At 67.3% G+C, this 14,969-nt stretch overlaps 6 non-coding genes across 6 annotated transcripts; all 6 read left to right on the plus strand.

Annotated features, from left to right (window-relative positions):
* Positions 1-1,939: 1,939 nt before the first annotated feature.
* On the plus strand, positions 1,940-2,058 carry LOC141412571 (5S ribosomal RNA). The gene has a single exon (XR_012437413.1). It is a non-coding gene; the product is annotated as a 5S ribosomal RNA (ribosomal RNA).
* A 2,156-nt stretch (positions 2,059-4,214) lies between these two features.
* Positions 4,215-4,333, plus strand: LOC141412415 (5S ribosomal RNA). Its single transcript, XR_012437255.1, has one exon. It is a non-coding gene; the product is annotated as a 5S ribosomal RNA (ribosomal RNA).
* Positions 4,334-6,478: 2,145 nt separating this feature from the next.
* LOC141412860 (5S ribosomal RNA) lies at positions 6,479-6,597 on the plus strand. The gene has a single exon (XR_012437702.1). It is a non-coding gene; the product is annotated as a 5S ribosomal RNA (ribosomal RNA).
* A 2,150-nt stretch (positions 6,598-8,747) lies between these two features.
* LOC141412591 (5S ribosomal RNA) lies at positions 8,748-8,866 on the plus strand. The gene has a single exon (XR_012437433.1). It is a non-coding gene; the product is annotated as a 5S ribosomal RNA (ribosomal RNA).
* Positions 8,867-11,015: 2,149 nt separating this feature from the next.
* Positions 11,016-11,134, plus strand: LOC141412861 (5S ribosomal RNA). Its single transcript, XR_012437703.1, has one exon. It is a non-coding gene; the product is annotated as a 5S ribosomal RNA (ribosomal RNA).
* Positions 11,135-13,284: 2,150 nt separating this feature from the next.
* On the plus strand, positions 13,285-13,403 carry LOC141412592 (5S ribosomal RNA). Its single transcript, XR_012437434.1, has one exon. It is a non-coding gene; the product is annotated as a 5S ribosomal RNA (ribosomal RNA).
* The last annotated feature ends 1,566 nt before the right edge of the window (positions 13,404-14,969 follow it).

The following is a 14,969-nucleotide window of genomic DNA, read 5'->3' on the forward strand; positions in this document are numbered from 1 at the left end:
CGCGCCCGTGACACGGGTCACCAGCGAGGTTGGTCCCCGGCCACGTTGGGGACCGCTGCCCAACTGCCCTCCAGGCGGGCGGGGAGGGACGTGCGGAAGCCATGAGAAAGTGGGTCCTGCACCCCAGCGGGCCCCACAGCGGGACGCGCCACACCTCGGCTCGCCACAAGGTGGTGCACTGGGTCCAGGGCAAGACGCCAGGGGACAGAGAAGAAGGGAGCCTCAGTCGGGTGCTGCTCCACGTCGCGCTCCGTCGCTCAACTCAAGACAGGGCAGCCAGCGCGCGACCTCTACGTGGGATCCCGCCTCCCACGGCTGAGCCTGCGGTCACAGGGACAGAGGGCGCAGGCCGCCAGAGCTCGGGATGCCAGCGGCAGCTCCCCGTCCCGCTCAAAGGGAGTGAGGGCCGCCGCTGGCGCCCAGTCGCCTGTGCCACCCTCCGGGTCTCAAAGCACTCCTCAGTCAGCTCAAGGACCGGGGCCACCTGGCCTTCGGGGTCACATGGGCTTGGGCACGACGGAAGGGACCGCTTGCCCCCGTGGAACAGACATTCTCCCCGTGGACAACCTCAGGTGCCGGGACCCTCTGCTCCGCCTTGGAAAACCCACCTTCTGCAATGTATGCCCAACGCAATCAGGCCGAGCAGATTGACCCCCTCGGCCCGGCCCCAGTGTGTGATGGGGCTCTGTGCGTGAGGGCTTGCTCTTCCCCACCTACACCAGGCACGGCATCTAACACACACACACACACACACACACACACACACACACACACACCACGCAGAGACACCCAGACCACGCACGCACGCACGGGGACGCACCCTCCTCTCCCCCACCCCACACACGAGCAGCCGAAGGACAAGAGGGTATGGCTGGGGCCTGAGCGGGAACAAGCGAAGCCTTGGTTTGCGGCCCCTCGGCCAACTGCATCAGGATTTTTGTCTGGGCTCGGAGGCCAGAGGATCTCTGCCATTTGCTAGCAGGGCCAGGGATGGCAGGAGGGTGGGTACGGGGCTCAGCCAGGGCCAGTTCTGCTGGCACGATCCTGTAGCACGTGGCCGCGTAGCACGGGGCCGGGTCTGAAGGAGGCCAAGCAGGGGCACAAGACCCAGCAGCGGCACAGGGAAGAGGCCCAGGGCACCCAGGAGCAGACGAGACCCGGGAGTCGTGCGTGCTTGGCGTGGCCGCGGGCCCCGTGACGCCCGAGGACTCGAGTGCTCAGCCCCGTGTAGTGGCCGCGAAGGCCTGCCTGGGAGAAACGCCCTGGGAGGCCGGCAGGAACCCGGGATCGGAAGGGATGTGGAGGGGCCCCGGGTCGGAGGAGATGGCTTTGGCTGTGTTTGGTTTTGTTTCTTCTTCCCAAGATCCCGGGTGTGAAAGGGGCCAGAGGTGAAGTCCTGGGCTGGAAAGCCTCACGATTCAGCCCCGCAGCCCCAGGCCCTGAGTGTGGAGGAGGGCGGAGCGGGTCGGCGAAGGGCGCGGCTGCCGTTTTCCTGATGGGCTGGAGGGGCAGTGGCGCTTTCCGGACGAAGAGGGCCGGAAGGGTCCCCGAGACCTCCGCTGGGAGCCACGCACCCACCCAAGGATACGGCTCCAGGAGGCGACGGAGGAGGGCGGCTGCTTGCCCTGGCCCGAGCTGTGCGTCCCCCGCCTTGGCCACAGCAGTGGACATTCCCAGAAGAACAAGCGCCCGAGAGCACTGAGAAATTTTCCCCCGAGAAAACTTGACCCTCGTCCTGGCAGCAGGACACCTCGGGAAGAAAGCCACCCAGCGGCCACCTGGGCGAGACCGGCTGCCCGAGCAGGCGCGCGGGGCCTCTGGCCGCTGGCCCCGGGCTGCCAGCCCCCACCCGGACTCCCAGCCGTGCCAGGAGAGCAGCGTGGAGACGCACGCCGGGGCCCTCGGCAGGCTCTTGGGGCTCCCGGAGGCGGCGGCTAGCGTCTACGGCCATACCACCCTGAACGCGCCCGATCTCGTCTGATCTCGGAAGCTAAGCAGGGTCGGGCCTGTTTAGTACTTGGATGGGAGACCGCCTGGGAATACCGGGTGCTGTAGGCTTTTGCTCCTCCCTCCCTCGCTGCTCCTTTTGTCTTCGGGGACTTCGCCACAACCCACCCCCACCACCACCACCCCCAGCACCACCACCACCACCACCACAACGACCCACCGTGACCACGACCCCGACCCCGTCCGGGCCACCCGCCAGACCCACGCACACCGAATCCTCACAGCTACGTCCCCGAATCCTCTCCCCTCCCCACACTCTCCTGGGGCGCGCGCCCGCGACACGGGTCACCAGCGAGGTTGGTCCCAGGACACGTTGGGGACCGCTCCCCAACTGCCCTCCAGGCGGGCGGGGAGGGACGTGCGGAAGCCATGAGAAAGTGGGTCCTGCACCCCAGCGGGCCCCACAGCGGGACGCGCCACACCTGGGCTCGCCACAAGGTGGTGCACTGGGTCCAGGGCAAGACGCCAGGGGACAGAGAAGCAGGGAGCCTCAGTCGGGTGCTGCTCCACGTCGCGCTCCGTCGCTCAACTCAAGACAGGGCAGCCAGCGCGCGACCTCTACGTGGGATCCCGCCTCCCACGGCTGAGCCTGCGGTCACAGGGACAGAGGGCGCAGGCCGCCAGAGCTCCGGATGCCAGCGGCAGCTCCCCGTCCCGATCAAAGGGAGGGAGGGCCGCCGCTGGCGCCCAGTCGCCTGTGCCACCCTCCGGGTCTCAAAGCACTCCTCAGTCAGCTCAAGGACCGGGGCCACCTGGCCTTCGGGGTCACATGGGCTTGGGCACGACGGAAGGGACCACTTGCCCCCGTGGAACAGACATTCTCCCCGTGGACAACCTCAGGTGCCGGGACCCTCTGCTCCGCCTTGGAAAACCCACCTTCTGCAATGTATGCCCAACGCAATCAGGCCGAGCAGATTGACCCCCTCGGCCCGGCCCCAGTGTGTGATGGGGCTCTGTGCGTGAGGGCTTGCTCTTCCCCACCTACACCAGGCACGGCATCTAACACACACACACACACACACACGCACACACACACACACACACCACGCAGAGACACCCAGACCACGCACGCACGCACGGGGACGCACCCTCCTCTCCCCCACCCCACACACGAGCAGCCGAAGGACAAGAGGGTATGGCTGGGGCCTGAGCGGGAACAAGCGAAGCCTTGGTTTGCGGCCCCTCGGCCAACTGCATCAGGATTTTTGTCTGGGCTCGGAGGCCAGAGGATCTCTGCCATTTGCTAGCAGGGCCAGGGATGGCAGGAGGGTGGGTACGGGGCTCAGCCAGGGCCAGTTCTGCTGGCACGATCCTGTAGCACGTGGCCGCGTAGCACGGGGCCGGGTCTGAAGGAGGCCAAGCAGGGGCACAAGACCCAGCAGCGGCACAGGGAAGAGGCCCAGGGCACCCAGGAGCAGACGAGACCCGGGAGTCGTGCGTGCTTGGCGTGGCCGCGGGCCCCGTGACGCCCGAGGACTCGAGTGCTCAGCCCCGTGTAGTGGCCGCGAAGGCCTGCCTGGGAGAAACGCCCCGGGAGGCCGGCAGGAACCCGGGATCGGAAGGGATGTGGAGGGGCCCCGGGTCGGAGGAGATGGCTTTGGCTGTGTTTGGTTTTGTTTCTTCTTCCCAAGATCCCGGGTGTGAAAGGGGCCAGAGGTGAAGTCCTGGGCTGGAAAGCCTCACGATTCAGCCCCGCAGCCCCAGGCCCTGAGTGTGGAGGAGGGCGGAGCGGGTCGGCGAAGGGCGCGGCTGCCGTTTTCCTGATGGGCTGGAGGGGCAGTGGCGCTTTCCGGACGAAGAGGGCCGGAAGGGTCCCCGAGACCTCCGCTGGGAGCCACGCACCCACCCAAGGATACGGCTCCAGGAGGCGACGGAGGAGGGCGGCTGCTTGCCCTGGCCCGAGCTGTGCGTCCCCCGCCTTGGCCACAGCAGTGGACATTCCCAGAAGAACAAGCGCCCGAGAGCACTGAGAAATTTTCCCCCGAGAAAACTTGACCCTCGTCCTGGCAGCAGGACACCTCGGGAAGAAAGCCACCCAGCGGCCACCTGGGCGAGACCGGCTGCCCGAGCAGGCGCGCGGGGCCTCTGGCCGCTGGCCCCGGGCTGCCAGCCCCCACCCGGACTCCCAGCCGTGCCAGGAGAGCAGCGTGGAGACGCACGCCGGGGCCCTCGGCAGGCTCTTGGGGCTCCCGGAGGCGGCGGCTAGCGTCTACGGCCATACCACCCTGAACGCGCCCGATCTCGTCTGATCTCGGAAGCTAAGCAGGGTCGGGCCTGGTTAGTACTTGGATGGGGGACCGCCTGGGAATACCGGGTGCTGTAGGCTTTTGCTCCTCCCTCCCTCGCTGCTCCTTTTGTCTTCGGGGACTTCACCACCACCCCCCCCACCACCACCACCACCCCCAGCACCACCACCACCACCACCACCACAACGACCCACCGTGACCACGACCCCGACCCCGTCCGGGCCACCCGCCAGACCCACGCACACCGAATCCTCACAGCTACGTCCCCGAATCCTCTCCCCTCCCCACACTCTCCTGGGGCGCGCGCCCGCGACACGGGTCACCAGCGAGGTTGGTCCCAGGCCACGTTGGGGACCGCTCCCCAACTGCCCTCCAGGCGGGCGGGGAGGGACGTGCGGAAGCCATGAGAAAGTGGGTCCTGCACCCCAGCGGGCCCCACAGCGGGACGCGCCACACCTGGGCTCGCCACAAGGTGGTGCACTGGGTCCAGGGCAAGACGCCAGGGGACAGAGAAGCAGGGAGCCTCAGTCGGGTGCTGCTCCACGTCGCGCTCCGTCGCTCAACCCAAGACAGGGCAGCCAGCGCGCGAACTCTACGTGGGATCCCGCCTCCCACGGCAGAGCCTGCGGTCACAGGGACAGAGGGCGCAGGCCGCCAGAGCTCCGGATGCCAGCGGCAGCTCCCCGTCCCGCTCAAAGGGAGGGAGGGCCGCCGCTGGCGCCCAGTCGCCTGTGCCACCCTCCGGGTCTCAAAGCACTCCTCAGTCAGCTCAAGGACCGGGGCCACCTGGCCTTCGGGGTCACATGGGCTTGGGCACGACGGAAGGGACCGCTTGCCCCCGTGGAACAGACATTCTCCCTGTGGACAACCTCAGGTGCTGGGAACCTCTGCTCCGCCTTGGAAAACCCACCTTCTGCAATGTATGCCCAACGCAATCAGGCCGAGCAGATTGACCCCCTCGGCCCGGCCCCAGTGTGTGATGGGGCTCTGTGCGTGAGGGCTTGCTCTTCCCCACCTACACCAGGCACGGCATCTAACACACAAACACACACACACACACACCACGCAGAGACACCCAGACCACGCACGCACGCACGGGGACGCACCCTCCTCTCCCCCACCCCACACACGAGCAGCCGAAGGACAAGAGGGTATGGCTGGGGCCTGAGCCGGAACAAGCGAAGCCTTGGTTTGCGGCCCCTCGGCCAACTGCATCAGGATTTTTGTCTGGGCTCGGAGGCCAGAGGATCTCTGCCATTTGCTAGCAGGGCCAGGGATGGCAGGAGGGTGGGTACGGGGCTCAGCCAGGGCCAGTTCTGCTGGCACGATCCTGTAGCACGTGGCCGCGTAGCATGGGGCCGGGTCTGAAGGAGGCCAAGCAGGGGCACAAGACCCAGCATCGGCACAGGGAAGAGGCCCAGGGCACCCAGGAGCAGACGAGACCCGGGAGTCGTGCGTGCTTGGCGTGGCCGCGGGCCCCGTGACGCCCGAGGACTCGAGTGCTCAGCCCCGTGTAGTGGCCGCGAATGCCTGCCTGGGAGAAACGCCCGGGGATGCCGGCAGGAACGCGGGATCGGAAGGGATGTGGAGGGGCCCCGGGTCGGAGGAGATGGCTTTGGCTGTGTTTGGTTTTGTTTCTTCTTAACAAGATCCCGGGTGTGAAAGGGGCCAGAGGTGAAGTCCTGGGCTGGAAAGCCTCACGATTCAGCCCCGCAGCCCCAGGCCCTGAGCGTGGAGGAGGGCGGAGCGGGTCGGCGAAGGGCGCGGCTGCCGTTTTCCTGATGGGCTGGAGGGGCAGTGGCGCTTTCCGGACGAAGAGGACCGGAAGGGTCCCCGAGACCTCCGCTGGGAGCCACGCACCCACCCAAGGATACGGCTCCAGGAGGCGACGGAGGAGGGCGGCTGCTTGCCCTGGCCCGAGCTGTGCCTCCCCCGCCTTGGCCACAGCAGTGAACATTCCCAGAAGAACAAGCGCCCGAGAGCACTGAGAAATTTTCCCCCGAGAAAACTTGACCCTCGTCCTGGCAGCAGGACACCTCGGGAAGAAAGCCACCCAGCGGCCACCTGGGCGAGACCGGCTGCCCGAGCAGACGCGCGGGGCCTCTGGCCGCTGGCCCCGGGCTGCCAGCCCCCACCCGGACTCCCAGCCGTGCCAGGAGAGCAGCGTGGAGACGCACGCCGGGGCCCTCGGCAGGCTCTTGGGGCTCCCGGAGGCGGCGGCTAGCGTCTACGGCCATACCACCCTGAACGCGCCCGATCTCGTCTGATCTCGGAAGCTAAGCAGGGTCGGGCCTGGTTAGTACTTGGATGCGAGACCGCCTGGGAATACCGGGTGCTGTAGGCTTTTGCTCCTCCCTCCCTCGCTGCTCCTTTTGTCTTCGGGGACTTCGCCACCACCCCCCCCACCACCACCACCCCCAGCACCACCACCACCACCACCACAACGACCCACCGTGACCACAACCCCGACCCCGTCTGGGCCACCCGCCAGACCCACGCACACCGAATCCTCACAGCTACGTCCCCGAATCCTCTCCCCCCCCACACTCTCCTGGGGCGCGCGCCCGCGACACGGGTAACCAGCGAGGTTGGTCCCAGGCCACGTTGGGGACCGCTCCCCAACTGCCCTCCAGGCGGGCGGGGAGGGACGTGCGGAAGCCATGAGAAAGTGGGTCCTGCACCCCAGCGGGCCCCACAGCGGGACGCGCCACACCTGGGCTCGCCACAAGGTGGTGCACTGGGTCCAGGGCAAGACGCCAGGGGACAGAGAAGCAGGGAGCCTCAGTCGGGTGCTGCTCCACGTCGCGCTCCGTCGCTCAACCCAAGACAGGGCAGCCAGCGCGCGACCTCTACGTGGGATCCCGCCTCCCACGGCAGAGCCTGCGGTCACAGGGACAGAGGGCGCAGGCCGCCAGAGCTCCGGATGCCAGCGGCAGCTCCCCGTCCCGCTCAAAGGGAGGGAGGGCCGCCGCTGGCGCCCAGTCGCCTGTGCCACCCTCCGGGTCTCAAAGCACTCCTCAGTCAGCTCAAGGACCGGGGCCACCTGGCCTTCGGGGTCACATGGGCTTGGGCACGACGGAAGGGACCGCTTGCCCCCGTGGAACAGACATTCTCCCCGTGGACAACCTCAGGTCCCGGGACCCTCTGCTCCGCCTTGGAAAACCCACCTTCTGCAATGTATGCCCAACGCAATCAGGCCGAGAAGATTGACCCCCTCGGCCCGGGCCCAGTGTGTGATGGGGCTCTGTGCGTGAGGGCTTGCTCTTCCCCACCTACACCAGGCACGGCATCTAACACACACACACACACACACACACACACACACAAACACCACGCAGAGACACTCAGACCACGCACGCACGCACGGGGACGCACCCTCCTCTCCCCCACCCCACACACGAGCAGCCGAAGGACAAGAGGGTATGGCTGGGGCCTGAGCCGGAACAAGCGAAGCCTTGGTTTGCGGCCCCTCGGCCAACTGCATCAGGATTTTTGTCTGGGCTCGGAGGCCAGAGGATCTCTGCCATTTGCTAGCAGGGCCAGGGATGGCAGGAGGGTGGGTACGGGGCTCAGACAGGGCCAGTTCTGCTGGCACGATCCTGTAGCACGTGGCTGCGTAGCACGGGGCCGGGTCTGAAGGAGGCCCAGCAGGGGCACAAGACCCAGCAGCGGCACAGGGAAGAGGCCCAGGGCACCCAGGAGCAGACGAGACCCGGGAGTCGTGCGTGCTTGGCGTGGCCGCGGGCCCCGTGACGCCCGAGGACTCGAGTGCTCAGCCCCGTGTAGTGGCCGCGAAGGCCTGCCTGGGAGAAACGCCCCGGGAGGCCGGCAGGAACCCGGGATCGGAAGGGATGTGGAGGGGCCCCGGGTCGGAGGAGATGGCTTTGGCTGTGTTTGGTTTTGTTTCTTCTTCCCAAGATCCCGGGTGTGAAAGGGGCCAGAGGTGAAGTCCTGGGCTGGAAAGCCTCACGATTCAGCCCCGCAGCCCCAGGCCCTGAGTGTGGAGGAGGGCGGAGCGGGTCGGCGAAGGGCGCGGCTGCCGTTTTCCTGATGGGCTGGAGGGGCAGTGGCGCTTTCCGGACGAAGAGGACCGGAAGGGTCCCCGAGACCTCCGCTGGGAGCCACGCACCCACCCAAGGATACGGCTCCAGGAGGCGACGGAGGAGGGCGGCTGCTTGCCCTGGCCCGAGCTGTGCGTCCCCCGCCTTGGCCACAGCAGTGGACATTCCCAGAAGAACAAGCGCCCGAGAGCACTGAGAAATTTTCCCCCGAGAAAACTTGACCCTCGTCCTGGCAGCAGGACACCTCGGGAAGAAAGCCACCCAGCGGCCACCTGGGCGAGACCGGCTGCCCGAGCAGGCGCGCGGGGCCTCTGGCCGCTGGCCCCGGGCTGCCAGCCCCCACCCGGACTCCCAGCCGTGCCAGGAGAGCAGCGTGGAGACGCACGCCGGGGCCCTCGGCAGGCTCTTGGGGCTCCCGGAGGCGGCGGCTAGCGTCTACGGCCATACCACCCTGAACGCGCCTGATCTCGTCTGATCTCGGAAGCTAAGCAGGGTCGGGCCTGGTTAGTACTTGGATGGGAGACCGCCTGGGAATACCGGGTGCTGTAGGCTTTTGCTCCTCCCTCCCTCGCTGCTCCTTTTGTCTTCGGGGACTTCGCCACCACCCCCCCACCACCACCACCACCCCCAGCACCACCACCACCACCACCACAACGACCCACCGTGACCACGACCCCGACCCCGTCCGGGCCACCCGCCAGACCCACGCACACCGAATCCTCACAGCTACTTCCCCGAATCCTCTCCCCTCCCCACACTCTCCTGGGGCGCACGCCCACGACATGGGTCACCAGCGAGGTTGGTCCCAGGCCACGTAGGGGACCGCTCCCCAACTGCCCTCCAGGCGGGCGGGGAGGGACGTGCGGAAGCCATGAGAAAGTGGGTCCTGCAACCCAGCGGGCCCCACAGCGGGACGCGCCACACCTGGGCATGCCACAAGGTGGTGCACTGGGTCCAGGGCAAGACGCCAGGGGACAGAGAAGCAGGGAGCCTCAGTCGGGTGCTGCTCCACGTCGCGCTCCGTCGCTCAACCCAAGACAGGGCAGCCAGCGCGCGACCTCTACGTGGGATCCCGCCTCCCACGGCAGAGCCTGCGGTCACAGGGACAGAGGGCGCAGGCCGCCAGAGCTCCGGATGCCAGCGGCAGCTCCCCGTCCCGCTCAAAGGGAGGGAGGGCCGCCGCTGTCGCCCAGTCGCCTGTGCCACCCTCCGGGTCTCAAAGCACTCCTCAGTCAGCTCAAGGACCGGGGCCACCTGGCCTTCGGGGTCACATGGGCTTGGGCACGACGGAAGGGACCGCTTGCCCCCGTGGAACAGACATTCTCCCCGTGGACAACCTCAGGTCCCGGGACCCTCTGCTCCGCCTTGGAAAACCCACCTTCTGCAATGTATGCCCAACGCAATCAGGCCGAGAAGATTGACCCCCTCGGCCCGGGCCCAGTGTGTGATGGGGCTCTGTGCGTGAGGGCTTGCTCTTCCCCACCTACACCAGGCACGGCATCTAACACACACACACACACACACACACACACAAACACCACGCAGAGACACCCAGACCACGCACGCACGCACGGGGACGCACCCTCCTCTCCCCCACCCCACACACGAGCAGCCGAAGGACAAGAGGGTATGGCTGGGGCCTGAGCCGGAACAAGCGAAGCCTTGGTTTGCGGCCCCTCGGCCAACTGCATCAGGATTTTTGTCTGGGCTCGGAGGCCAGAGGATCTCTGCCATTTGCTAGCAGGGCCAGGGATGGCAGGAGGGTGGGTACGGGGCTCAGCCAGGGCCAGTTCTGCTGGCACGATCCTGTAGCACGTGGCCGCGTAGCATGGGGCCGGGTCTGAAGGAGGCCAAGCAGGGGCACAAGACCCAGCAGCGGCACAGGGAAGAGGCCCAGGGCACCCAGGAGCAGACGAGACCCGGGAGTCGTGCGTGCTTGGCGTGGCCGCGGGCCCCGTGACGCCCGAGGACTCGAGTGCTCAGCCCCGTGTAGTGGCCGCGAATGCCTGCCTGGGAGAAACGCCCGGGGATGCCGGCAGGAACGCGGGATCGGAAGGGATGTGGAGGGGCCCCGGGTCGGAGGAGATGGCTTTGGCTGTGTTTGGTTTTGTTTCTTCTTAACAAGATCCCGGGTGTGAAAGGGGCCAGAGGTGAAGTCCTGGGCTGGAAAGCCTCACGATTCAGCCCCGCAGCCCCAGGCCCTGAGGGTGGAGGAGGGCGGAGCGGGTCGGCGAAGGGCGCGGCTGCCGTTTTCCTGATGGGCTGGAGGGGCAGTGGCGCTTTCCGGACGAAGAGGACCGGAAGGGTCCCCGAGACCTCCGCTGGGAGCCACGCACCCACCCAAGGATACGGCTCCAGGAGGCGACGGAGGAGGGCGGCTGCTTGCCCTGGCCCGAGCTGTGCCTCCCCCGCCTTGGCCACAGCAGTGAACATTCCCAGAAGAACAAGCGCCCGAGAGCACTGAGAAATTTTCCCCCGAGAAAACTTGACCCTCGTCCTGGCAGCAGGACACCTCGGGAAGAAAGCCACCCAGCGGCCACCTGGGCGAGACCGGCTGCCCGAGCAGACGCGCGGGGCCTCTGGCCGCTGGCCCCGGGCTGCCAGCCCCCACCCGGACTCCCAGCCGTGCCAGGAGAGCAGCGTGGAGACGCACGCCGGGGCCCTCGGCAGGCTCTTGGGGCTCCCGGAGGCGGCGGCTAGCGTCTACGGCCATACCACCCTGAACGCGCCCGATCTCGTCTGATCTCGGAAGCTAAGCAGGGTCGGGCCTGGTTAGTACTTGGATGCGAGACCGCCTGGGAATACCGGGTGCTGTAGGCTTTTGCTCCTCCCTCCCTCGCTGCTCCTTTTGTCTTCGGGGACTTCGCCACCACCCCCCCCACCACCACCACCCCCAGCACCACCACCACCACCACCACAACGACCCACCGTGACCACAACCCCGACCCCGTCTGGGCCACCCGCCAGACCCACGCACACCGAATCCTCACAGCTACGTCCCCGAATCCTCTCCCCCCCCACACTCTCCTGGGGCGCGCGCCCGCGACACGGGTAACCAGCGAGGTTGGTCCCAGGCCACGTTGGGGACCGCTCCCCAACTGCCCTCCAGGCGGGCGGGGAGGGACGTGCGGAAGCCATGAGAAAGTGGGTCCTGCACCCCTGCGGGCCCCACAGCGGGACGCGCCACACCTGGGCTCGCCACAAGGTGGTGCACTGGGTCCAGGGCAAGACGCCAGGGGACAGAGAAGCAGGGAGCCTCAGTCGGGTGCTGCTCCACGTCGCGCTCCGTCGCTCAACCCAAGACAGGGCAGCCAGCGCGCGACCTCTACGTGGGATCCCGCCTCCCACGGCAGAGCCTGCGGTCACAGGGACAGAGGGCGCAGGCCGCCAGAGCTCCGGATGCCAGCGGCAGCTCCCCGTCCCGCTCAAAGGGAGGGAGGGCCGCCGCTGGCGCCCAGTCGCCTGTGCCACCCTCCGGGTCTCAAAGCACTCCTCAGTCAGCTCAAGGACCGGGGCCACCTGGCCTTCGGGGTCACATGGGCTTGGGCACGACGGAAGGGACCGCTTGCCCCCGTGGAACAGACATTCTCCCCGTGGACAACCTCAGGTCCCGGGACCCTCTGCTCCGCCTTGGAAAACCCACCTTCTGCAATGTATGCCCAATGCAATCAGGCCGAGAAGATTGACCCCCTCGGCCCGGGCCCAGTGTGTGATGGGGCTCTGTGCGTGAGGGCTTGCTCTTCCCCACCTACACCAGGCACGGCATCTAACACACACACACACACACACACACACACACACAAACACCACGCAGAGACACTCAGACCACGCACGCACGCACGGGGACGCACCCTCCTCTCCCCCACCCCACACACGAGCAGCCGAAGGACAAGAGGGTATGGCTGGGGCCTGAGCCGGAACAAGCGAAGCCTTGGTTTGCGGCCCCTCGGCCAACTGCATCAGGATTTTTGTCTGGGCTCGGAGGCCAGAGGATCTCTGCCATTTGCTAGCAGGGCCAGGGATGGCAGGAGGGTGGGTACGGGGCTCAGACAGGGCCAGTTCTGCTGGCACGATCCTGTAGCACGTGGCCGCGTAGCACGGGGCCGGGTCTGAAGGAGGCCAAGCAGGGGCACAAGACCCAGCAGCGGCACAGGGAAGAGGCCCAGGGCACCCAGGAGCAGACGAGACCCGGGAGTCGTGCGTGCTTGGCGTGGCCGCGGGCCCCGTGACGCCCGAGGACTCGAGTGCTCAGCCCCGTGTAGTGGCCGCGAAGGCCTGCCTGGGAGAAACGCCCCGGGAGGCCGGCAGGAACCCGGGATCGGAAGGGATGTGGAGGGGCCCCGGGTCGGAGGAGATGGCTTTGGCTGTGTTTGGTTTTGTTTCTTCTTCCCAAGATCCCGGGTGTGAAAGGGGCCAGAGGTGAAGTCCTGGGCTGGAAAGCCTCACGATTCAGCCCCGCAGCCCCAGGCCCTGAGTGTGGAGGAGGGCGGAGCGGGTCGGCGAAGGGCGCGGCTGCCGTTTTCCTGATGGGCTGGAGGGGCAGTGGCGCTTTCCGGACGAAGAGGACCGGAAGGGTCCCCGAGACCTCCGCTGGGAGCCACGCACCCACCCAAGGATACGGCTCCAGGAGGCGACGGAGGAGGGCGGCTGCTTGCCCTGGCCCGAGCTGTGCGTCCCCCGCCTTGGCCACAGCAGTGGACATTCCCAGAAGAACAAGCGCCCGAGAGCACTGAGAAATTTTCCCCCGAGAAAACTTGACCCTCGTCCTGGCAGCAGGACACCTCGGGAAGAAAGCCACCCAGCGGCCACCTGGGCGAGACCGGCTGCCCGAGCAGGCGCGCGGGGCCTCTGGCCGCTGGCCCCGGGCTGCCAGCCCCCACCCGGACTCCCAGCCGTGCCAGGAGAGCAGCGTGGAGACGCACGCCGGGGCCCTCGGCAGGCTCTTGGGGCTCCCGGAGGCGGCGGCTAGCGTCTACGGCCATACCACCCTGAACGCGCCTGATCTCGTCTGATCTCGGAAGCTAAGCAGGGTCGGGCCTGGTTAGTACTTGGATGGGAGACCGCCTGGGAATACCGGGTGCTGTAGGCTTTTGCTCCTCCCTCCCTCGCTGCTCCTTTTGTCTTCGGGGACTTCGCCACCACCCCCCCACCACCACCACCACCCCCAGCACCACCACCACCACCACCACAACGACCCACCGTGACCACGACCCCGACCCCGTCCGGGCCACCCGCCAGACCCACGCACACCGAATCCTCACAGCTACGTCCCCGAATCCTCTCCCCTCCCCACACTCTCCTGGGGCGCGCGCCCGCGACACGGGTCACCAGCGAGGTTGGTCCCAGGCCACGTTTGGGACCGCTCCCCAACTGCCCTCCAGGCGGGCGGGGAGGGACGTGCGGAAGCCATGAGAAAGTGGGTCCTGCACCCCAGCGGGCCCCACAGCGGGACGCGCCACACCTGGGCTCGCCACAAGGTGGTGCACTGGGTCCAGGGCAAGACGCCAGGGGACAGAGAAGCAGGGAGCCTCAGTCGGGTGCTGCTCCACGTCGCGCTCCGTCGCTCAACCCAAGACAGGGCAGCCAGCGCGCGACCTCTACGTGGGATCCCGCCTCCCACGGCAGAGCCTGCGGTCACAGGGACAGAGGGCGCAGGCCGCCAGAGCTCCGGATGCCAGCGGCAGCTCCCCGTCCCGCTCAAAGGGAGGGAGGGCTGCCGCTGGCGCCCAGTCGCCTGTGCCACCCTCCGGGTCTCAAAGCACTCCTCAGTCAGCTCAAGGACCGGGGCCACCTGGCCTTCGGGGTCACATGGGCTTGGGCACGACGGAAGGGACCGCTTGCCCCCGTGGAACAGACATTCTCCCCGTGGACAACCTCAGGTGCCGGGACCCTCTGCTCCGCCTTGGAAAACCCACCTTCTGCAATGTATGCCCAACGCAATCAGGCCGAGCAGATTGACCCCCTCGCCCGGCCCCATTGTGTGATGGGGCTCTGTGCGTGAGGGCTTGCTCTTCCCCACCTACACCAGGCACGGCATCTAACACACACACACACACACACACACACACCAGGCAGAGACACCCAGACCACGCACGAACGCACGGGGATGCACCCTCCTCTCCCCCACCCCACACACGAGCAGCCGAAGGACAAGAGGGTATGGCTGGGGCCTGAGCGGGAACAAGCGAAGCCTTGGTTTGCGGCCCCTCGGCCAACTGCATCAGGATTTTTGTCTGGGCTCGGAGGCCAGAGGATCTCTGCCATTTGCTAGCAGGGCCAGGGATGGCAGGAGGGTGGGTACGGGGCTCAGCCAGGGCCAGTTCTGCTGGCACGATCCTGTAGCACGTGGCCGCGTAGCACGGGGCCGGGTCTGAAGGAGGCCAAGCAGGGGCACAAGACCCAGCAGCGGCACAGGGAAGAGGCCCAGGGCACCCAGGAGCAGACGAGAACCGGGAGTCGTGCGTGCTTGGCGTGGCCACCGGCCCCGTGATGCCCGAGGACTCGAGTGCTCAGCCCCGTGTAGTGGCCGCGAAGGCCTGCCTGGGAGAAACGCCCGGGGAGGCCGGCAGGAACCCGGGATCGGAAGGGATGTGGAGGGGCCCCGGGTCGGAGGAGATGGCTTTGGCTGTGTTTATTTTTGTTTCTTCTTCCCAAG

This window comes from Castor canadensis, chromosome 10, assembly GCF_047511655.1.
Source record: "Castor canadensis chromosome 10, mCasCan1.hap1v2, whole genome shotgun sequence".
Lineage (NCBI taxonomy): Eukaryota > Metazoa > Chordata > Mammalia > Rodentia > Castoridae > Castor > Castor canadensis.